The sequence below is a fragment of the Cryptomeria japonica genome, chromosome 3 (assembly GCF_030272615.1).
Source record: "Cryptomeria japonica chromosome 3, Sugi_1.0, whole genome shotgun sequence".
NCBI classification, from domain to species: Eukaryota; Viridiplantae; Streptophyta; class Pinopsida; order Cupressales; family Cupressaceae; genus Cryptomeria; species Cryptomeria japonica.
Genome location: NC_081407.1, coordinates 8,686,673 through 8,712,897, shown reverse-complemented (window position 1 = coordinate 8,712,897; position 26,225 = coordinate 8,686,673).

The following is a 26,225-nucleotide window of genomic DNA, read 5'->3' as shown; positions in this document are numbered from 1 at the left end:
CTCAACACGTATCCTTGCCGGGGTCTAGGGTCGGGCCGAGCCCCAGGCAGAGGTTTGAGGGCGGGAGCCCCCTAGAAAAAAAAATTTGGGTACTTTTTTTATGAAAACCGACATTGTAATAAAATCCTAAAAAGGCTGACTTTGTTTTTGCCCTAAAAATGCATGTTATAAGCGGCTGGGATGCTTAAGGCATTGTAAGGTTGATGTATTGTTTTTGCTGGATAATAAGAAAGATTGGACGGTTGTGTATGGTGGACGTAACCCATTTTGGGTGAACCACCTTAAATCTCTGTGTTAAATGTGTCTTGTATTTGCTTCGGATCTGTTTGAAACCCTAACAATTGGTATTAGAGTGAGGTTTTCTGTAAATTGGCAGGACTTTCAGATTTGAGTGGGAGTAATGGAGGATTCCAAATTCAAGGTCAAAAATTTTAATGGCTAGAATTATTAGATATGGAAAATGTAGATGGAGGATTACCTGTATCAAAAGGATTTGTGGCGGCCATTAGAAGGAAAGGCAAAGAAAGAGACCACAATGTCAGATGAAGAATGAGACATTTTAGATAGAAAGAAACTAGGATCCATTCGATTGTGCCTTGCACCGTCTGTAGCTTTCAATATAACAGAAGCACCGTCTGTAGCTTTCAATATAACAGAAGCAAAAACAACTGTAGATTTGATGGTGACATTGGCTAAGCTGTATGAGAAACCCTCAGCTTCAAATAAGGTATTTCTTATGAAGTGTTTGTTTAATTTGAAAATGAGTGAGGGAGGATCTGTAGCGGAGCACTTAAATGAATTTAATACAATTACCAGTCAATTGTCTTCGATAAAAATTACTTTTGCAAAAGAGTTTAGGGCTCTCTTGATTTTATGTTCTTTGCCAGAAAGCTGGAATAGCTTGGTTATGGCTGTAAGTAACTCTATCTCTAGAAAAAATACTTTCGTATTTCATGATATTGTTGGTGTTATCCTAAGCGAGGAAATGCAAAGGAAAAGCACAGGTGAGACTCCAACATCATCAAGTAGTGTTTTGAATGTGGAGAATAGAAGAAGATCAATGGAAAGAGGAAAAGGCCCTTGGAATGAGAAGTCGCGAGGGAAGTCAAAGAAAGGACGCTCTCAATCTAGAGGAAAGAAAGATTGTTGGTACTGCGGAAAGCCTGTTCATCTAAAGAAAGACTGTTGGTCTTGAAAAAATAAAGAAGGAGACAAAAATGAAAATGACAGTAAGGAAGCTAATATTGCAAGTAATACTTTACAAGATGCTTTAATCTTATGTTTGGATAATGTTAATGATTCCTGGGTAATAGATTCTGGGGCTTCATTTCATGCTACACCCCATAGAAAATATTTTCTAGATTATGTTCAAGGTGATTTTGGACAGGTATATTTGGGTGATGATGAGCCTTGTCAAATTGTTGGAAAAGGAAAGATAAAGATCAAGTTGCAGAATGGTAATGACTGGTTTTTGCAGGAGGTAAGACATGTTCCTAATTTAAGAAGAAATTTAATATCTGCAGGGCAACTAGGTAGTGAAGGTTACATAGTTACCTTCTCAGACAGTATGTGGAAGGTCACTAAAGGATCATTAGTAGTAGCTAAAGGTGCAAAGGTAAGCACATTATATCTGTGTACTGGTAACACTTACTCTACCTTAGCTGCTACAGATAAAGTTACTGCAGGGACAACAACAATAAATGTTGCAAGAATAGATTTGATAATGTGGCACCATAGGCTTGGGCACATGAGTGAGAAAGGGATGAAAATGCTTCACTCCAAAAAACTATTGCCAGGACTAAAGAAGATTGATTTAGAGTTCTGTGAAAACTGTGTTTATGGTAAACAGAAAAGAGTCACATTTCTCAAGGTTGGGAAAAAGAAGAGTGAGAAGTTAGAGCTTGTACATTCAGATGTATGGGGACCGGCTCAGGTATCATCTCTTGGTGGCTCTCGTTATTATGTTATTTTTATTGATGACTCAACCAGAAAAACATGGGTATATTTCCTAAAACAAAAATCAGATGTTTTTGAAACTTTTAAGAAATGGAAAGCTTTGGTTGAGAATGAGACAAGTGTCTCATATCGGATAATGGAGGTGAGTATTGCAGCAAAGCATTTGAAGATTACTGTTCCTTAAATGGGATTCGAAAGCAGAAGACAGTTCCAGGAACTCCACAGGAAAATGGTGTGTCAGAGAGAATGAATAGGACTATTATGGAACGTGCGAGGAGCATGAGATTGCATGCTGGATTGCCCTTACATTTTTGGGCAGATGCTGTACATACTGTTGTCTATTTGATAACTAGAGGACCTTCAACCCCTTTGGATGGTGGTATTCCAGAGGAGGCATGGACTGGTAAAAAGGTAAATTATTCTTTTCTAAAAACTTTTGGTTGCGAAGCTTTTGTCCATGTTGATAAAGAAAATAGAACCAAGCTTGATGCTAAATCTCATAAATGTACCTTCATTGAATATGAGATAGATGAATATGGCTATCGGTTATGGGATTTTGAAAATAAGAAAATAATTAGAAGTAGAGATGTTATATTCAATGAGAAGGTTATGTATAAAGAACAGATGCAGGAAAAGAAGCATGAACATAACAAACAAGAATATGTGGTGTTGGATGAGATTCTTGAAAATGAAATGCCATAGGTACCTAATGCTCAGCAACAACAGATTGTCCCACAAACTCCTGCAAGTGTTAGACATTCTACGAGGACAAGTAGACCCCCTAAAAGATTTTCTCCTTCTTTGTATTCTATTTTATTAACGGATTCTGGTGAACCAGAAGAATATGAAGAAACAATGTAGGTGGATGCCAAACAACAGTGGCAGCTAGGCATGAAAGAGGAGATGGACTCCTTGATGAAAAATAAGACTTGGGACTTAGTCCCTTTACCTGCAAAAAAAGGAGCCTTTCCTAACAAATGGGTTTATCGGCTGAAGGAGGAGGAAGGAGGTCAGAAAAGATACAAGGCCAAACTTGTGGTAAAAGGTTTTGCACAGAAAAAGGGTATAGATTATGATGAAATATTTTCTCCAGTTGTAAAAATGACTTCAATTAGAACTGTACTTAGTCTTGTGGCTGCAGATGATTTACATCTTGAACAATTAGATGTCAAAACAACTTTTCTCCATGGAGATCTGGAGGAGGAAATTTACATGTTGCAACCATAGGGATATGAGGTCAAAGGTAAGGAGAACTTGGTGTGCAGGTTGAAGAAAAGTCTGTATGGCCTAAAGCAAGCACCCCGACAATGGTATTTAAAATTTGATAGTTTCATGGTTGAACACGGTTATCATAGATGTCATTCTGATCATTGTGTATATTTTAAGAGATTTGATAATGGCAGTTATATTATCCTATTGCTTTATGTTGATGACATGCAACATATAAATGATCTTAAACAGAAATTAGCCAGGTCATTTTCTATGAAGAATTTGGGTGCAGCTAAGCAAATTCTTGGTATGAGGATTACACGGGACAGGAAAAATAGAACCTTGAATTTGTCCCAAAGTGAGTATATAAAGAAGGTGTTGAAAAGATTTAACATGCAGGATGCAAAAGCAGTTAGTACATATTTGGCTAGTCATTTCAAATTGACTAAGGAGATGTGCCCAAAGGCACAGGAAGAGGTTAATAAAATGTCTAACATCCTGTATTCATCAGCTGTTGATAGTCTGATGTATGTAATGGTATGCACAAGGCCAGATATTGTACATGCAGTGGGAGTTGTGAGCAAGTTTATGAGTAATCCGGGTATGGAACATTGGAATGCTGTGAAATGGATTCTTCGGTATTTGAAAGGAACTACTATGAAGGCATTATGTTTCAAAGGATCTAATGTTGCTCTAAGTGGATTTGTTGACTCTGATCTGGCAGGCAATATTGATTCAATTAGGAGTACTACAAGGTATGTTTTTACTATAGGGGGAACTGCAGTCAGTTGGATTTCTAGGCTGCAAAAGGTTGTTGCACTTTCAACCACTGAAGCTGAGTATGTTGCTGCTACAGAAGCCAGCAAGGAGATGATTTGGTTACAATGTTTTCTGGAGGAATTAGGTCAGACACAGGAGGATCGCCCATTGTATACTGATAGCTAGAGTGCCATTCATCTTGCAAAGAACTCTGCTTTTCATTCAAGGACAAAGCACATTCAGCTCAGGTACCACTTCATCCGGACTATTTTGGAGGAGGGTCAGTTACGGCTTGAGAAGATTCACACAAGTGAGAATCCTGTCGATATGTTCACAAAGGCAGTTCCACAAGAGACGCTAATTTCTTCATCAATTTCTATTGGTCTTCTTGATTGATAATTATGGAATTTATACCAGTCAAGTCCTAGTGTTTTTTCCAGTGGATCTTGCATGTATAGTGGTGTCGTGTAGTATCAGTCTCCAAGTGGGAGATTGTTGAAATGTGGTGACTGATCAGCAAAGTACTGTACACTCAGCACGTATCCTCACTGGGGTCTGGGGCTAGGTTGAGCCTCGAGTAGGGGTTCGGCGGCGGTAGCCCCCGAGAAATTTTTTTTTGCCGTTTTTTGTTGATGAAAACCGACATTGTAATAAAACCCTAAAAAGGCTGACTTTGTTTGTTGCCCAAAAAATGCATGTTATAAGTGGCTGGGATGTTTAAGGCATTGTAAGGTTGATGTACCTTTTTTTGCTAGACAATAAGAAAGATTGGACGGCTGTGTATGGTGGACGTAACCCATTTTGGGTGAACCACGTTAAATCTCTGTGTTATCTGTGTCTTGTTTTATTTCTTTATCTTTTTTATTTAAATCTGCATATAATTGTTAGTTCATATTTGCTTCGGATCTTCTTGAAACCCTAATAAGGGGTTCGGGGGCGGGAGCCCCCAAGAAATGTTTTTTGGGTATTTTTTTTTTATGAAAATCAACATTGTAATAAAACCTTAAAAAGGCCGACTTTGTTTATGCCCTAAAAATGCATGTTATAAGCGGTTGGGATACTTAAGGCATTGTAAGGTTAATGTACTATTTTTGTTGGATAATAAGAAAGATTGGACGGCTGTGTATGGTGGATGTAACCCATTCTGGGTGAACCATGTTAAATCTTTGTGTTATCTATGTCCTGTTTTATTTCTTTATCTTTTGTATTTAAATCTGCATATAATTGTTAGTTCATATTTGCTTCGAATCTTCTTGAAACCCTAACACCACTCATGTCACATCAACATTGAGCCTCTCAAAGAAATTCAAATTTCTTTGAATCCCTCAATGCATCCTTATTTTGGAATTTTTAATTCTTTATTTTGAAATTGAAATTCCTTTTCCCCCCTCTTCTCAAGGAATTTTATATTTTTGTTTATTTCCCAAGGCATCCTTGATCCATGCCTTCCATTTCAAATCATTCTCAACCCTCCATAAGAAAATCAATCTTGGCCCTTCATTGGCCTCCTCCAATCTATAAGTTGGATGATCATTTCCTCACAAAGGATCCACTTCTCATTCATTTTCATGTTGCCCATTTCTCCTCTCTTTTGTTGCCAATTGACATTCTATTGGTTGGTTTCACTATGTTGTCATTGATGGCAACATGGCAGCTTATTCCAACTTCATATTTTGGTTCAATTGTGTACCGGCAGGCACTTCACAGACTCTACACAGGCACTGGTAGGATGGATGAATTTCTTTGGTTACCAGCAATGCAAGACGACATGGTTTAGAATAAGATTATCATTATTGGAGGCCGACATCTTCTAGATCCGGCATCGACAATTGATTTTGATATTCATGTATATATGTTATCTAGTTGACATGTATATAGATATTATAATTATCTTTGTAAGCCGACATAAGACATGATAAATTGTATAGGGTATATAGGTCAGTTGGATTAGATCATTTTGATATATGTAAATATTTAATAATATATAATATGTAAGGGATGTGAATATGAATGGATAGAAGATGCAAAATATATTAGATAAATTATGTATGAGCGAATAATTTTGTAAAGGGTTATTCCGATAAAGGGTTTAGGGTTTTAGACCGGAACAGACAAAGCTTAACCAGAATTGTATTCTAGCATAGAAGATGTTGTCTTAGAAATTCACTCATTTCTCCAGATTGTAGTCTAGATTTATATGTAGTCAATGAGGCTCCTTTTTGTGATTGAGCAGTATGCTCTAGGTTGTAAGCCTTCCTACAAGTGCAAGCCCCTTTTATTTTGTAATATCTCTTTATATGGCCAGTGGATTGATATTGTGGGTCACAAATCCCACCATGGTTTTTCCTCTTTGAGGTTTTCCACATATAATTTTGTGTGATGGTATTCACTTATGTGATTGGCTTATTGGTTGTTTTACTTATTTTAATTCTATATGTACTGGTATACTGGTTTGTGTATGCATGTTTTAATAAGGCTAAAATTGATCATACCAGTAGAACACTGATTCACCCCCCCCCCCCTCTTAGTATTCTTGGATTCCAACAATTGGTATCAGAGATTTGTGCCTTGGAGGAAGTTTAATAGCTTGAGGGAGATCCTCAATCCAGAATCCATGGACATGGGTTTAGAAAAGCAACTTGAGATGGCACTTGAAGATTATGATGCTGAAAGGATGAAGAACTTAAAGCTACAAGATGAATTGAATTCTGCTAAGGAATACATTCTTGTCCTACAAGAGAGGCTTCCATCTATTAAAGCTAGGAGGAAGGACATTTTCCAAAATCAAGATGATGAAGAGAAAGATGCACTTAAGGAACAATGTCAGAAGCTGAGTCAGGAGAACATGGTCATGAAAAATGAAATGCAAGCTATAACCATGAGAATGTCTAAAGAGATTGAGGACCAGAAGAAAAAGGAATAAAATCTTGTTGTATCTTTGAAGAATAAATTTGAAGAATGTGGTAGGTTGGTTCATGAGAATGATATGTTGAGAACTAATTTAGTACAATCCTAGAGTAATGAACAAGAGCTTGAGAGACAAATGATAATTCTGAGAGATAATCTAATTACTGCAAGTGAGTATAAAGAAAAATTAAAGATTAGTTCAGCACAGCTAGATGAGTTATTGAAGAGACAAAGGCAGAGTGGATATTCCAGTGAACTTATATTTGAGCAAAGATAGTGTTTTGGTACTACTAATGAAGATAAAAACCATAAGGCACCAGTAAGGCAGTTCAATGCTTATAAATTTAATGGTAGATGTTTTGTTTGTAATAAATTTGGTCACATGGCTAGGCAATGTAGAAATAGAGCAAATCATAATCTTGATTATGCTCCCAGTAAATGTTCTAAATGTAATACGTATGGTCATAAGATAAAATATTGTAGAATGAATATTAAATTCTACACATGTGGAAAATTTGGGCATATGGCTAATTAGTGTAGGTCAAGCAATTATACCGGTTTTAGCAAAGCAATTCAAAAGAACAATGTTAAATGTTATACATGTAATGAGGTTGGACATATTGCTAAATTATTTAGAAGCATAAATCCACTAGTTGGAAATGGAGGATCAAATGAGAAAGGAAAAGAGAAGGTTAATGAAATTTGGCAAGATCATACCCAGAGATGAGTGAGGAAGGCTGAAGATCAATTTGCAGATGGGAATGTACCAGTTACTTATACGGCAGAGGAGGTTGCTCTTGCACTGACAGGTAACTCAACTGGTAACTGAGGAAGATGCCTTAGGGGTAGGAAAAATTCATGAAATATTGCATATGCCTCGAGAAGAGATTCTGGAAGATGTTCTAGACATTGGAGATGCTTATTCGACATAGAGATGTTTAACAGCGATCTGGTATCTTTCACCAGAAGTCATTGATGTCAATGAGGGATTGGAGTTTTTATTGAAGGTTAAAAGGTTGAATCCACTTCATTCTTGATCACATTTCATTCAAAGCAATTAAGAGAGATTAAGAGAGATTAAGGGCGATTCAATGTGATTAGATATCTTCTAAAGCAATTTCACCAATGATTGGAAGAAGTCTTTAGGGATTTTCATTGGAAGCAATTCACGGGTATTTTTTTTTAACCATGGAAGTAGGATAATCATTTGTTACTATCTTTGTTGCAAACCTAACTATATTGTTGAGGTCAAGGACTGTCCCAGGCCAACTTTCAAGCAATATCTACATGTGGCTACCCTAGATGACTCGGTTGGAGCATTTTCGCGTGTTCCGGAAGGAGTTGTGCATATCGAAGATATTAGGGAATACATTCACATAGAGGATTTGGGGACATCTTATATAAAGGTAATGTACATGAGAGAGCTAATGGGAGATTATGGAAAGATCAAACCAAAATACAAGCACATTGAAGACTTAAGGTTTACCGACATTCTGGACATTCCAAAATTTGAAGATGAAATCATTAGGTATGTTTTGAGAAAAGTACATGGAGAGTTTATCTGGTTAGATAGACCATACAAGATCACCAAGGAAGCCATCAGGGAACTCACTAGTTTACCATAGGTTGGGCAATGTTTAGATAAGAAGGTTTCTAATGATTATATAAATAAAGTCATTGGCGCAATGTTAGACAGGTGATCCATGAGAATTAGCACTATTACCAACATGGACATCAGATTTGATAGCATGATCATCGGGTATAAGGTAACTCAGTCAAATTGATTGAATTCCATTTCTAGCTCCTGCATTTTTTCAGCTTATAAAATGATGAGAGAAAATGAGAAATTGGATCTATGTGGTTGGATGTTAGATGAACTGTTGATAAACCTAGGTAAGATTAAAGGAGAAATGAAAGGAACTTTCCGGTATGGAAACTTGGTTTTCTATTTAATGTTATTTTTCATGAATGAGACTCCCAGTTTTGGGAAAAGACAATGGGCAGTTGACGTCCCAATAGGGAGGCAATTAAAATAGTCAATTGCTACATTGGGCAGTCAAAGAGATGACAAAGTATGGGGATATTTTAAGGCATTATAGAAGGCTATGAAATCTAAAGAAAGAGTTCCTAAGCACATTGTTGATGAATACTCAACTGACATATGCTTCATGGTGAAGAAAGATGAAACACTTATGGAAACGATCAAACCCCGCAAGATTTGGATTGAGGAAATGGGCTATGAAGTTGATGGACAGATTTTAGATGCTTATGCAAAAATGTTGATTGATGCACCTATTGATGAAGGAGAGAAGCCATATGGTATTGCAAAAAAAAAGACACATGACGTTGAAATATATTTCAACCAAAAGAAAAGAGAGAAGTGGGAAGGAAAAGCAAGTAGGTTTGTAGAAAAAGTTTCGCAAGACATCAAAGCATTGATTGATGTTGTCCTGGAGAAAGGCAGGGAGAGAAAAGAGCCAGAAGTACACATCAAGCCTATTGCAGCAGAGTCTATATCTGAGGATGACACGCCCTTGGCATTAAAAAGGGTTATAAGGAAGAAAATAAAAGAAACCAAGGTAGAGGCTAAAAAGCAACCAGTTAGAAAAGTTACTATCAAGTTACTGACACAAAAGAAAGCACCAAAAGTAACACCCCCAGCCCCATCTAGTACTAGTAGAAGAAAGACGAAGGGAGACATTGATCTAGAAACTGAATCTGGTAATGTATCTATCATTCCACCAAAAACTTGTGCAGAGGTAGTTGATGAGATTACTAAGGATGGTATGTTAAAGAATGTATAGTTTTATTGTGAAAAATTAGAGGATATTAAACAAAGAGAAATAGAGGACGTAGTTTTGTTATATTTGGACATTTATAAGAAATCTTTGATAGAAATTGAAAACCAAATACCAACATAATTGTATAATACATTAGATTCTAGAAGACTGTCAGCAATGGAAGAGGACAAGAATATTAAAATTCAAGAGTTGTTATCTATTTGTGTTACTATTGCTCCAAAGGAAATGGATAGGACACTTGAGGTTGCAGATAGAAAAATCTTTAACAACAAACATAGAATAACTAGTCTTATGCTAGGAAGAGTAAATGAAATAATCAAGGAGACCCACAACGTATGGGTTAAATTCTTTGAAGAGAACAAAGGTTTCTTTACTTCACCAAAATCAAAGAAGGATACTGCAGACATCCCGGTTGAGGGGAAAGGAAAGGGTATTATGGGTACTTCAACCTCAATTTTCAAAAGCATTAAGATAGTGGAAATTAAGCCCCAATAGATACAAATGTATAGGAAAATGTTGAGATACCGGAAAATACAGAGAGTGTAAAGGTTGATAATGCATAAGATACTAATGGTGAGGATAACAATCCTTCGGATACAGTTGTACAGGTTGAGGTTACAGTTCCTAGGGAGGAACTGGTAGTTACTGAGACTGCACCAAGTAGTGAAGCCACTGGTGCAAGTGAGGAAGATATAAGGAATAAATCATTAGAGGAGAAGAAAGAGAAATTTGGTAGGGAACCAGTAGTGAGTCCATCATTGTTGTCAATTGACACCTCACAGGTTGTAAAGAAAAACATAACCAAGATGAATGCTAAACTCATGATGATGGTTGCACATAAATTAATGAAGGAGAGATATATGGATAACGGGATTATTGATCAGTCTATCACTATTTTGCATAGACTAGTCCCGGATTCCAAATTTGACAATGAAGCGAGCCCATCCGGCAAGATTAAGACAATTACCAAGCACATTTCTAAGGATTTTCAATCCTTGCAGAAAATTTCAAATCGACAAGCACTACGAAGGTTCACACAAGCTAAAAGAGCTACATTTGATCAGATGATTGAGTTTGAGAGAAAGGAAATGGATGAAAAATTAAAATTGATAGATAATTCTTTGAAGTAGTGTATAAATATTTATAGAGTATGTTGTAACATAGATGCTCTTAAATTTAATTTGGATAAGAAGATTAAGGAATTTTAGGAGAAAATTGCAAGTATAGCTAATTCTTTTGATGGATTGAATTCATTGACTACATCCATTGATGGTCAAATTCTGGTTTTGGAAGCTCAAGTTTCCGCTCTTGAGAAAGAGAAAGACAAAATCATAAGAAGAGCCAGAATTCTTAGAGTTTTAGTGAGCCCCTGGTTGGATTCACTTGGTGCACATAAGGAGTGTATAGATCTAGTTGGCAAGCCCACACTAATAGAGGTAAATGAGAAAGAGTCCTTTTCCCATATGCTAAATGGCCTTGTATCTATTTCTGGCGCTTTCAAATCTGGTTGGAATACTTATATAGAGATATTGGAGAAGGCATGGCTAGATATTTTCAAATATATTAAGCTCTGGTAAGATTTTTTGGGGATATTCATTGTACAGTCTTTTTCCAGTTTTGGATCTTTGGCATTCTTTTTGGAAATTTTGATGGCATTGATGTTAAAGGGGGAGTGATATAGATGTGAAAAAGGGAGTTGTATACATTAGGGGGAGATATGGAGTATTTTGTATTGATGGATATTTTGCTCAGGGGGAGCAGGCAGGATGAAACCATGACCATTTTTCACATGAGTGTTGCCATCAATGCCAAAGGGGGAGATTGTTGGCAATTGACACTCTATTGGTTGGTTTCACTATGTTGTCATTAATGAAAACATGACAACTTATTATGGCTTCATGTTTTGGTTTAGTTGTGTACCATCAGGCACTTCACAAACTCTACGTCGACACCGACACCAGAAGGATGGATGAATTTCTTTGGTTACCGACAATGCAGAACGACATGGTTTAGAATAAGGTTATCAGTATTGGAGGCCAACATCTTCTGGATCCATCATCGGCAATTGATTTTCATATTCATGCATTTATGTTATCTAGCTGACATGTATATTGATATTGTAATTATCTTTGTAAGCTAACATAAGGCATGATAATGTGTATAGGGTATATAGGTCGGTTGGATTCGATCATTTTGATATCTGTGAATATGTAATAATATATAATATGTAAGGGATGTGAATATAAATGGATAGAAGATGCAAAATATATCAGTGAAATTATGTATGAGAGGATAATTTTGTAAAGGGTTATTCTTGTAAAGGGTTTAGGGTTTCAGACCAGAACAAACATAACTTAATTGAAACTGTATTCTGGCATAGAAGATCCTATCACTATCTTATCAGTTCACTCATTTCTCCAGATTGTAGTCTAGATTTATATGTAGTCAGTGAGGCTCCTTTTTGTGATTGAGTAGTGTGCTCTAGGCTGTAAGCCTTCTTGTAAGTGCATGCCCCTATATTTTGTAATATCTCTTCATATGGCCAGTTGATTGATATTGTGGGTCACAAATCCCACTGTGGTTTTTCCTCTTTTCCACGTATAATTTTGTGTGTTATGGTATTCATTTATGTGATTGGATTATTTTTTGTTTTACTTATTTCAATTCTATATGTACCGGTATACTGGTTGGTGTATGCATGTTTTAATAAAGTTAAAATTGATCATACTGGTAGAACACTAATTCACCCCCCACCCCCCCCCCCCCCCCTGAATGTTCTTGGATTCAAACATCTTCTTCCTTCATTATTACAATCCAAATCCATCCAAAATCCTATCAAATCCAATATATCTTGTTGAGCACTTGGAGAGCATTCCACATCCCCATCAAGGACCAATCCACTCAAGTGAGGAAGGGGTGCATTCTTCACTTCACCAAAGGTCCAATCCGAGGAACAAGAGAGCTCTCTTGCAAAGGTATAGAAAGGTTGGTTTTAATGCATTTTATTGAGTGTTTTATGTTTATTTGGATTTGAGCTAACATTCTAACCTTGCAAAGATTTTCCTTGATTCAATACTTACTACAGAAGTATTATCTGACAGTGGGTAGGCTTCCCACTGTGGTTTTTCCCTTTATCAGGTTTTCCACATACAAATATTGGTGTCATGTGGATGGTATTTATTCTCTAATTGTTGGTTATGTTTAATTGATATATCTGCTATTTTGGTAATTGGTTTATGCATTCCGATATTGATCTTATGTGTTTCGGTAACAATGTTTTAATTGCTCAAAGTTATGGTAACCTGGTGACAACTGATTAACCCCCCCCCTCTTAGTTGTCTTTTGGTTATTTGAATTGTCTAACAAGGAGTTATATGGTTCAAGGGGAGTTCATAGCATCATCTATAACTCTTGAACTACATGCTAATCATAGGGAAAGTTCAAGGTTGTATGTCTATGTACCAACTGTAATCTCTAAGAGAAGATTTGACTAAGGGGGAGATAGGTATGAATCAAAGGGGGAGTATAAAGTACCCTGACCCTTTGTCATTGTGTCAAAGGGGGAGAAATATACCAGTGTAAAGTATTGCAATAAGTTGACATCAATGCCAAAGGGGGAGATTGTTGGCATTATTGGCATTAAGTTGTCATTGATGTCAACTAGTTTGGCATGGTCACCGGTGAGTAAGAAGTGGTGACTGGTATAGGAGAAGTAAGACATGATGATGTCAATCCATATGTATGTAAGAAGATTTAAATGAAGTTATCGGTACACATGAAATGCACCTTCTACAAGTAAAGTAAGACTGTCGGCAAGACAAAGAAATCAAGAAAGAGAAGAATTGAAGGATGTAAACCAGTATACTTAGAGAACATTAATGTTGCTGGTAAATGGACTGAGTAGTAGGACAAACATGTTAGATGAAAGGCCAAGTTGAACTACCAACAGAGAAGAGGTTTGTAGGTATGAAGGCCCACTAATGGAGTTAGGTTATACCAGTAAGGTGAGTTGAAGCGGTAGTCAATCGGTCAATGAAGAATGTCAAACCAACATAGCAAACCAAGTAGAGGTGGATGTTGACAAAGATGACAGCTAGAAGCCAAGTGGTGATAATGCACATGTCAGTCAAGTGTGCATCGACGTAATAATCAGTGAGCAAGTCAACTTTAATGAAGAACCCACAAGTAATGGGAGGTTGCTAGAAGATTGCAGCTCCAGGAAGACAAGCTAGCAAGCGATTGAACTTATCATGCAAGAAGAACTGATCTTTGTACCCGTTTGTTGAAGGAAAAAGATGATCCATCAAAGGCGTGTGATAGAGAAATGCAGAAATGCATGGTGCAGACCTCCAGATATAGAAAAATCACATTGGAATGTGAGATGTTGGTGGTGATGATTAATGACATGAAGATCATCTCACTGGAAAAGAAGATAGAATGAAATACAATACAGATCAAGTTGGTAAAGGAAAAACCTAACATGTCATTGTTTGAATGTTGTTTGTTGGGATTGCACACTCCAATGAGAATTGTAGATGATTGAAGGTATTGTCATTGATGGAAACCTTGCAATCCTATGGCACCAACAGGCACTAGCACCGGCAGACTCTACACCGACAGATAGTTCACCGGTAGTGACAAAGATGATTACTAGCACCCCAGCCGACAGGATTTTGATTATTGTATATTGTATTTAATTATAATATCTTTTTGTAAGCCGACATGGCATATTGTAATAAGACTCATATATAAGTATGAGATCTTGAAGATCATTTCGAATATACACATAGATGATACGATGGATATGATTAGCGAATATTAAGGCAGATTTTGGAGTAAGGTTTATGGTTGTTGTATGAGCTTAAACCAATATTGAACCTGGTATAGAAGATGCTTTTTGTAGTAGTACATCACATTGGATTTCCATAATCCATTTTGTAAGTCAGTGAGACTTCCTTTTGTAATTGAGCAATGAGCTCTAGGCAGTTGGCCTTCTTGCATGTGTAGGCACCACTATTGTAAGTAATATCCATTCATTGGCCAGTGAGTGAATATTGTGGGTCACAAATCCCACCGAGATTTTTCCCACACTGGGTTTCCTCACCAAAAATATTATGTTATGGTGTGCTTTCTATGTTGTGTTTATTGTTCATATTTACTACATTAATTCTTGTTTACCGGTACACTATTTTGGAATGCAATTTATTTAATAAGGTCAGAAAATATGTTAACCGGTTAGATACTGATTCACCCCCCTTCTCAGTATCTTTGGGAATCCTAACATTGTTTTGGCGGGAACCCTAGATGATAAATATGTGAACTCGAGACATAAATCAGTTGATGCTTGAAGCAAAGAGTGAGAAAGAAGACAGCTTGAGCAAGGAGACAGATCATATTCCTTAGAATTTATTCTAAGAAAGTTGTCGAGTGAGTTAGCAGGCAAACCAGTGAGAGGGTCCAACCAGTAGAGATAGAGTAACCGGTAAATTGCTACAGCTCTAACAATTAAGCTAACTGATAGGGAGTTTGCTAGAAAGTGCTCAATAAGGATGTTTATGTCTAATGGTTCAATTTGTTTCCAAAAGACTTGTTTGTGACTTTTGTATATGTTTGCAAAATCATTCTTGAGGTTTTAATGCTAAGCAACTCATGCATCACTTCCCTAACAAACTTCCCTTTTGAGCGAGCTCATACCCTTACTCATCCACTATTAACTATATTCAACCACTACATTCTTTCTCACACATACCTCTGATCTTTGAGCATCTCACGGACTATACTTTGACATCTTAAATTCCTCCAAGAGGTTTAGGAAGCTAGGTAAAGGTTTGTTTAAGAACTTGCTTATTATTGTCTTCTTGGCTACCTTGTTTCATTTGCTCAAACCCCACCTACTAGGTCTCAAACCCAAAATCACTTTACAAGGCTATCACAGAGGTTTTTTAAAAAGGTTCCTTCACCATTTGGTTTTTCCTTCAAATTTTCCACAAGCCCCAACTTCCTAAATAAAATCAGGTTCATGTTTTGTGTGAAAAAGCCTAGAAAAGGCTACTAGGCCGAGTAGGTCTAATTTGGAGTATTTTTCTCATCTTGTTCAACGATGGCTAATACCACCTTGGGATTTGATTTGGATGTTTATAACACTACTAGAACTCAATGATTTTTCAGGTCTTAGGTTCTATGAGGTAGGTTTAGGGACTGTCATCAATTTTAGGCTTAAAAGTAGGGTTTAGTGAGGGTTTTAGTTATTCCACCATAGTTACTCACTCCTAAGCTTGGTTCAAGCCTCCACATTGTTGGGTAACCCTTGCCTCAACATTTCAATGCCTTCCCTACCACTAACAACCAAGCATTATGCCAAACACTTGGCAAACAAACTAGAAAAGAACTAAAATCACTGTCAAAACTACTGATTTTCTGATTTTTCACTATTTAGCTGCTCAACATTGGGTTAGAACTTCAAAACTACCTACACCATAGTGTTAATAAACCTTCAAAAAACACATTAACTCTACATTTAACAAATTTGGCTAAGTTACCATGCATGAAAAGTTCCAAGGACAACTTTGTTACCCAAACTACTTAATTCTCCAAAAACAGGGAACCCACTATCTTAACAGTTTGCTTCACATTTCCAAAAGTAAGGAAGTCTCTCTTGGAGCTCCAACTTGCTTCAAAACCTTCATAGGAAAAGTGCATACCATTCTTCAACGTTGAGAACTCAAATGAACTTTGAGAACAACATTTTTCTCATGATTTCAATGTACTAGACAAATTGTTCACTTAACTTGTCTAATATGATCTCATACAAACTCTTTATGCATAACCCTGGCCAAATAAGAACATATTTACACTGTACAATCCCTCATCAACTTGACCAAGTGCCTCCATGGGATCCCAATAAATTTTTCAGTCAAGTTGATCCATTATGGAGTACAAACCCTTGACAGGGCAGTGAAGTAATAAAACTGAAACAATTAACCACAACTCTCTTTTCAATGCAAAACAAAGAACCAATTACATTAATTTCTTGGAATGAAAATCAAAAACACTTCTCCACAATTACAATATGGACAAAAATAGTTTAGTACAAACTGTTGCATCCAAACAAGTTCAAATTGTCATAAAACCCAGAATTTTGCACTTCTTTTATTGAGAATGACTTTGTTTCCATATTTGCCAACCCTAAAAAATTTTGAGGGTGGTCTATTTAAATATTTTGAGTTAGTTATGATGTCCAGTATGGACATATAGCTGTTGGATTGTTTTTTCACATTTTTGACTTAAAAAATGACAACTTTTCAACAAGGTGAGCAAGTTTTGTTGCACAAAATGACATTTTTGACAACCAAACCTCATCAACTCATATAAACACCTAAGACATGCTTAAAAACACTTATTAAACATGTTTCAATGCTTTGGAAAGCATTTTGAGACCTTTTAGGCAATGTTACACATTTTTGCCAAAATTGTCAACTCAAGTCCTGAAAGACAAAACTTGACCTCTTGAGCACAAAATGAGATCAAAACCACTAGAAAAGACACACAAAAATCTAAAACAAAATCATGAACCTAAAACAAGACATTACAAACATGAAAGCATGAAATACTCAAAAAGGAGAGTTTTTACTCAACTAGGTGCTCCTGCACCACTAACCGATGAGGTGTGTTTGATCAAGAAGGCAACTGAGAGTGACATTGTGTGGTGTGAGTTTGAGGGAGAAAGAAGAGAGGCTAGGAGTAACTAGTGAGTGTTCAGAGAGAGTAATCTGATAACCGATAGTGTGAGAACCAGTGAAGAAGAGGAGATTGTTAACCGACAGAAAGCCATTGACGAGTGTTGCAAAACTCATTTGCAATTAGGTGTTATAATTGTATTTAAATTGTATTTCATTGTACAACACCGAGTTGGAGCTTGGTGCGGGGATTGGTGCTCCTTAGGTTGGTGCCCTAAATCATTGTAATTCATTTTTTCATTGTGAGGCTAGATTGGAGCAATAAAATCCCGCAACATTTCTCACTGAGGTTTTTCCCATATTGGGTTTTCCTCATACATATGGTGTTGTGGTTTGTATTTTTGTGTTTGTCTCTTTTGATATCTACATTTGTTTTACCGATTTGATTGTTTAGTGCTTAGGGTAATAACTGGTATTCCAAGGTTGTTTAAAAAGAAAAAAGAATTTAGGAGCCACTGATTCACCCCCTCTCAGTGGTACATTGTGTTCAACAAGAATCTAGAATGGGTCATGAATATCTAGAGAACATCTTTCTCCAATATTGAAGGAAAGTGATAAAAGGTTCTCCTGTCTTTTATTTGGTATTACAGAGCTTGATCATGGTGACTGGATGGCAAATTTTATAGGAGTATTATTGGAGAAATAATTCATCTAGCTCCTCAAAAGTTTTAATTCCCATAGGAAGGCTTGAAAACCACTCCATAGCTTGTCCTCCTAGACTTCTTGGAAAGAGACGCATGAGTTGCATTTGTTTGTGCATGAACTCCATACATAAAGCACAAAATTCTCAGACACGGTCTTGAGGATCTAAGCTATCATCATATTTGTCAAACTTAGGAATTTCCACTCTCAAAGGAAATGGAAGCGTGTAAAGGTTCTTATCAAATGGGAACGAGCAAATCGTATCCAAAGAATATTGCGTAGATGATTTATCCCTATTTTTCATTTCCTTGATTTCAGTTTGTAATGCTTGCAATTATTTGTTTACCAATGCTAGTGGTGTCTCTTCTTCTTTAGTGATAAGGATTTCAATGTTATAATCAATGGGAAGTTTAGAACCTTGTTTGGCCAACTCTATAAAATGGTCTTCTTTTTCTCTAGTCATGATAATTTTCATCATTTTTCAGAAATCCTTATCCTTTTGGCAGCTATTTATAACAACTTTTGTAGGTTCAAAAGTTTCAGACTTGCTAGATGAAGAGTCAATGTCAGTAGCATGAGTGCTAACATTATCATGAGTATTGTGTTTAGTAGCTTCTCTTTCTTGCCTTTCTCCAGACATGGTGGGAGGTAAGGGTTGATAAAAAATTGGTATACTTGACGACGAAGGTTTTTCAGAGATGGGGTCTTCTATAAAGAATGGATTAGTCTGAAATAAAAAGGATTGTCCCTTACCTTTGACAGTTGTCTTGTGAGAACTTTTGGTTTGAATAGGCATTTATAATTGATGTGATCGAGAGATAGAAGTGATATAAATGTCAAGATCAAATCGGGGCTAGTTGTTCGTTTGAGGTAATAAAAGTGATTGAGACTAAGTCTGGTTTTAGGAATGATCTATCATGTATAAGACGTGATCTAAGAAGATCAAGTTGATCAGATTGATGTGATCTAGCAAGATTTTGATTGCCTTAGGTCGCACGAGAGCTCAAGAATGTTCACAAGAAAGACAAATGAAAGGTATTGTCATTTCTTTATTTTCTATTAAGGTTTATCAGTGTTTCAATACAATGGCTAGTTTGAACAATTTTGCCCATTTACAACTTAAGGTACACTACTTTACTTCTTATCGGTTGCTTGTTACCAATATTGGTACACAAAATTTTTTTATACTAACCCTCAAAACATTTACCAAATAAGAGCTTTAAACAAACTTTTATGCATCTAAATTATGCAATTAGACATAACCTCATATCAGTCGAGGCGATTCAATAATGATCTTACCATATGTGCTACCCCTGAGCATCGGTATGCCTAGTTTGGAGAGGAACTATCATCACCGAAGGATGATGACTTATTTTCAGAATGATTCTCTCCTTCTATGCTTTCTTCCTTCTTAATCCATGTCTTTTTCATTTCATTCCTCACCTCTTCAATTGTCTTTTTTCCTTTCAAGTCATTTTGCCCTTTCTTTTTGCCAAACTAGTTCCTCTCTTCAAATCAAATATAGGATCAGGTTTCTGCATTCTCTGGCTAAGTGATCGATCATATGGAAATTGAAACATGCCATACCATTTGTCCTCCATGGTCCTGCATTATTTCTTTGACCCATTCTCATTCTGCAATTTGCTGCACCATGACCAAAATTACCACAAGTGGAATAGGTGGCATTTAACTGATTACTCCTTTTATTAGGTCTAACTAGTTTGAATGGTGATCTTGATGCATTTGACTTGAACATGCATTCTTCAACTTTGTGTCCATATTTATTGCATATAAAGCAATACACATTAAAGCTTCTTCTATTAGACATGTTGCTAGATCGAGATCTAGACTTATAAGTAGTGTGACCATACTTGTGACAATTATAGCAATAACCATCAAAGGCGATAGACTTCTTTTGACTGACCGATTGATTTCTACAGATATCGGACTTATGACTCAGTTTGCCACAATTATTGCAAGAAGATTTAGAAAACTTCATACCTTTTATTCATGAATTGTTTCTTTTATCATCCTTCATCCTTTTGGATTTAGATGATTCTCCAATTTCCATAGGACCTGTACCAGAGTAGCCAAGAATGATTGTCTCCTTTGTTCTCCTCTAAGCCTTTAATTGTTCATCTATCTTCTCAAAGCTTTCATTAAATTTTCTCAGCTTTCTATTTCTCTCATTTGTAGCTTTCAACTCATTTTTAAGTTGTTCAATCTCTTTCATCTTTTCTTTTTCCTTTGCTTTGTCATGCAGATGCTTGTGCATGGCTTCATTCTCCTGAGTGAGAATTTGAATTTCTTCATCTTTTTCAATGATGACTACATCATTTTCTCTTACGTCTTCTTCAGCAAGCCTTTTGGCTTTTTTTAGCTTTTGACAAAACTTCTTCTGCATCTCTTTTTCTTTCATCTGCTATCTTGTTGGCTTCTAGTATTTCAGTCATTCTTAGGGCTTGACTTTCATGCACTATTTTTAGATATGTGATTTCTTCAGTCAACTTCTTATTCTTTTCCATCAGTTCTGAGACTGCTTCTTCTTCTTCTTCTTCATATCCACTCTGTTCAAAGAGTTGATCTATGATATCGTGACTCTCATTTAGTTGTAGAGCTAGTTCCTTCCTTTTAGCAAGTGATTTTCTCAGTCTCTCCTTTAGTTGAGAAATCATTTCATTAGCTTCTTCAATTTGCTTCTGATACCGGTATTCCTCCATGATATTTTTCCTCAAGCTATCAAAATTTTCTTCAGAGGACCTATGCTCTGATACCAATTGTTAGTATTAATCGGTGACTGAGAGGAGGGGTGAATCAATCAAAACTATTTATGCACAATTCAAACTTTCAAACTAACTGGTCTGTAGCTATCCTTCCAAATTAACTTAAACATTGCTTTAATCATGAAAGAAGAGAACATCAAAGAAAAGAAATTTGCATGCACAAATAAGAATCACATAACACTAGCAATTATATGTGGAAACCCTTGGTTAGAGGGATAAAACCACGGTGGGGATAACCCACAATCTCTTTTACTGCAGTGAAAAAGAGTGCCCTATTAAGAGCTTACAACCAATTCTTTATGAGAAAATCACCCTGTTAGGAGTGACTGGTATCCGATTAAGAATACCTTAGAACCTATTAAAGTTTGCCTTGCTAGAGGATTTTACAACTTCATATTAGAAGTGACTCTATTAAGATATTTTACACGAAGAACTGGTTAAGATTCACCCTAATAAAGGATTTACAATACTGCAATTGTTAGAAGGCAACAAAGATGATTGATCTATCTGATGACACTACCTCTATCTCATAGATCCGCTTTGCATGCTCTATTCTTCTGATCAGTGTCAGCTTTACCGATTCATACCTCTTTCTGTTGCACTCTATTTTGATCCCCTTGTTAAAATTCACACAAATCTTTTTCTCATTGACAACAACACAATCAAAATGACTGATGTGAATATATTAGCCTTTAGTTTTGGTGCCAACTTTCCTTCAAAAATCAAATTCAAAATTCTGTTATCGCACCTCAAATAGCTCTCCAAAAATCATTACGGGAATATCGGTCAAGACAACAGTTCATGCTGAAAAGCTCACCGATTGAAAAGAGAAGTATGCCAGTTAAACTAGATGTTATCTGGATGTTTCTAAGTCTGTCAGTTGAGACTCATGTATTGTCATTTGTCTCCTATGTACCGGTCCAATTCTACCTAACCGGTTACCTCTTGTATACTGATCTACTCACTTCTTAGTCGATTAACCCCTGTATACTGGTCTACTCATTTCTTAGCCAGTTAACCCCTATATACCAGTCTACTCACCACTTAATCGGTTAACCCCTATATACCGGTCTACTCACTGCTAATAGGAATAAGGACTATTGTTCTTCACCAATTACTCTTTACTCCTTTACTGATGGACTGTAGAGACTTAGAAGCTAATGTTGCCAACAATGACAACCATTTCACCAGTCATACAAAATGCATCATAATTTCAATAAGATGTATAAATCAACCACTTTCCATTCAATAGCTAGCTTGATTCCATTTACCAAGGCTTCATATTCTACAATATTGTTTATACAAGGAAAGAGGATCTTGTACGCCTTTGGGATTGAGTATCTTTGAGGAGTGATAAAAAGAATTCCAGCACCAGGAACCTTATTGAGTAAAAGACCCATCAGAGAACATTTTTCAGGATCGCTGAGTAAGGTGCATTATGGATTCATCTGGAAATTCTTTGTGCAAAGGCTGTTTGTCTTCAAGCAGAGCATCAACAAGTTGATCTGCAATGACTTATCCTTTGATAGTTTTGTGTTCTATATATTCAATGTCAAATTCTATAAGAATCATAACCCACTTAGCCAATCTCCCTATAAGTGTTGCCTTGCTGAGAAGATATTTTAGCAGATCTATCTTAGCCACTAGTTTGATAGAATGTGTTAGCATGTAATGTCTTAATTTATGTGATGTGAAGACCAATGCCAGACAAGCTTTCTCAATAATAGTATAGTTCATCTCATAGGATACTAATGTTTGGCTGATATAATATATAGCTCTTTCCTTTTTATTCTCATCCTGTTGAGCCAAAAGTGCCCCCAGTGATGTATCAGTAGCTGATATGTTGAGTATCAAGGGTTTGTCTTGAATCGGTGGCATTAAGATAGGTGGATTAGAAAGATATTCCTTGATTTTCTTTAGATGTTGTTCACAGTCTTCATCCAAGTTATAGGTAACTCCTTTCCGTAAAGCTTTTGTGAATGGTTGAGCTTTATCTACGAGCTGAGAGATGAAACATCTTATTGATTAGAGCCACCCTTGTAGAGTCCTCATTTGACTAACATTGTTTGGAGGTGGCATGTCCATGATAGCTTTAACTTTTTCTAGGTCCACTTCAATTCCTTTCGTTGAAATAATGTATCCTAGGAGCTTGCCAGACGTGACTCCAAATGCACATTTCTTGGGATTTAATCTAAGTTTAAATTTTTCCATCCTATTTAAGATTGGACCCAGCTCTGAGAGATGTGTTGATCTTTTCATAGATTTGAGTAGAGTATCATCGATATAGTCCTCCATGTTTTTGTGCATCATATCATAAAAAATTATTGTTATATCTCTTTGATAAGTGGCACATGCATTCTTTAAGTCCAAAGGCATTACATTCCAGCAGAAAGTTCCCTATGCACAGGTGAATGCTATTTTCTCTTGAGCCTCGGGTGCAATTTTGATTTAATTGTATCTAGAAAAACCATCCATCAAAGAGTACATTTCATAACCAACAGTCATTTCCACTATCATGTCTATGTTGGGCAATGGAAAATCCTTTTGGACATGCTTTGTTTCAATGTCTAAAATTTGTGCAAACATGTATTGATTTGTCAGGTTTGGAAATAGGTACAATATTAGATATCCACTTGGCATAATCAATTGCTTTGATGAATCCAACTTTTAGTAATTTTTCTAGCTCAGCCTTAACAAGTAATGCAACATGAGGATGCATTTTCCAAAGTAATTTCTTAATAGGTTTAACTCTGAGAGCAATAGAAAGATGATATATGACAAGGTTAGGATCCAGACTCAACATATCAACATATGTCCATGCAAAATGGATCTTTTTGTCTCTGAAGAAATTAGAAAATTCTTTCAGTTCTTCTGCTGATAAGGATTGAGCTACATGTATGGCATGTTGAGCTTATTTTGTTCCAATGTTTGCTGGTTGTGTAGGTTCAATCAAAACTGATGATCATTCTTGAAAGTGATTAGGTAAAATATAAAGTATCTCACCTTCAGGTGCCTCAGAGAGGTTTTCACCGTTAGGTGCATCCTTTATGTTTACTATTTTTTATTTTGACACCGCCACGATGTGGTTTTCGACATCAGAACACTTATTTTTTTATTTTTTATTTTTGAGACTAGATACTTAACATCTTTTGTTGTCATGTTCTCACTTTGTTCACTGGTGGAAGAGCCCATTTGTTCGACTACATTAAGATAACAGGCTAATGTATAGTCATTGGCAAAGGTAGGGATATTCAAGGGTTTATCTTGGAGAGTATAGTCAATAAGCTCAAGATGTACTAGGGATATGTTGGCAAATGCACACTCCAATAAGAAATTGTAGGTGATTGAAGGTTTTGTCATTGATGGAAACCTTGCAATCATATGATACCAGCAAGACAAAATACCGGCACCAACAACGACAAACTCTACACCGACAGTGAAAGGAAGGATACCGACACCTTGGCCGACTTCAATTTTGTTTGAAATATATTTTGTAATTAATTGTAAAATCATTGTAAGCCAACATGGTGAGTTTTAATATGACTCATATATGTATGAGATCATTGTAGATCATTTTGAAGAGTAGAATAAGGTGATAGGCGAAATTATGGAGACCTAATGTGCGAATTATAGGTTAAGGGTTTATGTATGTAGTAGAGCTTAAACCGGTACTGGATCTAGCATATCAGATGCTACTTTGAAGCAAAACAAGACTTTGGATCAGTGTGACTTCTTTTGTAATTGAGTAGTGAGCTCTAGGCACTTGGCCTTCCTGCATGTGCAGGCCCCTATTGTAAGAGTAATATTCCCTTATTGGCCAGTAAGTGAATATTGTGGGTCACAAATCCCATTGAGGTTTTTCCCACACTGGTTTTCCTCATTAAAATACCATGTTATGGTGTGCTTCTCATGTGGTTGTTGTTATTCTTGTTTACTGCATTATTTCTGGTTTACCGGTACACAGTTTTAATACGCTTTTCATGTTTTAAATCAAGTAAATTTACTTACCAGTTAGATACTGATTCAACCCCCCTCTTAGTATCTCTAGAAATCCTAACAATTGGTATCAAATCTTGGTCCTCTATTTTCAAAAGCCTAACAGCTTGAGGAAGATCTTGTCACCGGTAGAGATGGAAAACTTGAGAAAACAATTGGAAACAACCCTTGCAGACTATGATGCAAAAAAGGTGAAGAATATCAAACTTGAAGATGATCTAAAGGCTGCTCAGGATATTATTCAAGCACTTCAAGAAAATTTTACTATTGCAAGGAACAAGAGAAGAGAACTTTGTGAAAAAATGTAGAATGAGGAAAATGAAAAGGAAACTCTTAATGATCTGGTAAACAAGCTAAGACAAGAGATCAGTACAACAAATAATGAGATGCAAGATATGAATATGAGATATTGTAAAGAAATTGAAGATAGAAAGAAGAATGAAGAAGACTTGGTTAGAAAACTAAATGATGCTGGAAATGAAAACACAAGACTCAGCCATGAGAATGATGTGCTAAAGACAAATCCAATTCACTTGGAGCATGACAAAACTGAACTCATGAGACAAAAAGACTTCTTGGAGAACGAACTAACTACTGCAAATCATCACAAGGAGAAATTCAAGAAAATTTCAGAAGAACCTAGTGACATGCTGAAGAATCAGAAACCTAATGGTGATACAAATGGCCTTGGCTTTGAAATTGGTGAAAGCTCTAGTACTGCAAACAATCATGATCATAACAAACTAGTAAGACAACCTACTGCTTACAAATTTGATGGAAAATGCTTTAATTGTAACAAGTATGGTCATAGAGAAAATCAGTATAGATCTAGAAATTATCAAAACACTAATACACCCACCGGTCAATGTTCCAAATGCAACAAAGTTGGTCATAATTCAGAAAATTGCAGAATGAATTTGAGATGTTATGTTTGTGGGAATTTTGAGCACTTATCTAATCAATGCAGAACACATACCAGCATAGGATATGAGAAAGCTATTCAAAAGAACAATGTGACTTGTTATGCTTATAACAAGATTGGACATATTGCTAAATTCTGTAGAAGCGAGTCCTCACCGGCAAATAACAAAGGTTCAAGCTTGAAAGGTAAAAAAAAAGTTGAAGAGGTAAAGCAAGAATTCTCAAAACGATGGATCAAAAAGTCGGATCAAAATATCAATGGGAATACTCCTCCACCAGTAGAACAAAGTAACACTCCACTGGCAAGAGAATCTTCATCTAACTAAAGAAAATTCATTTGGGGGTTTAGCATCAAAATGAAAAACATGCTATTATTCCCTTGGTTGATGGTGAGAAGTTGAAATTACTTCTATACCGACAGATGAGTTAAGCTGTGACTTAACCGACAAGCATTAAATGTGGTAGTTGGAAAAAATAACATTATAAAGAAAATGTTTTGGCTCTTTTTCCATTCA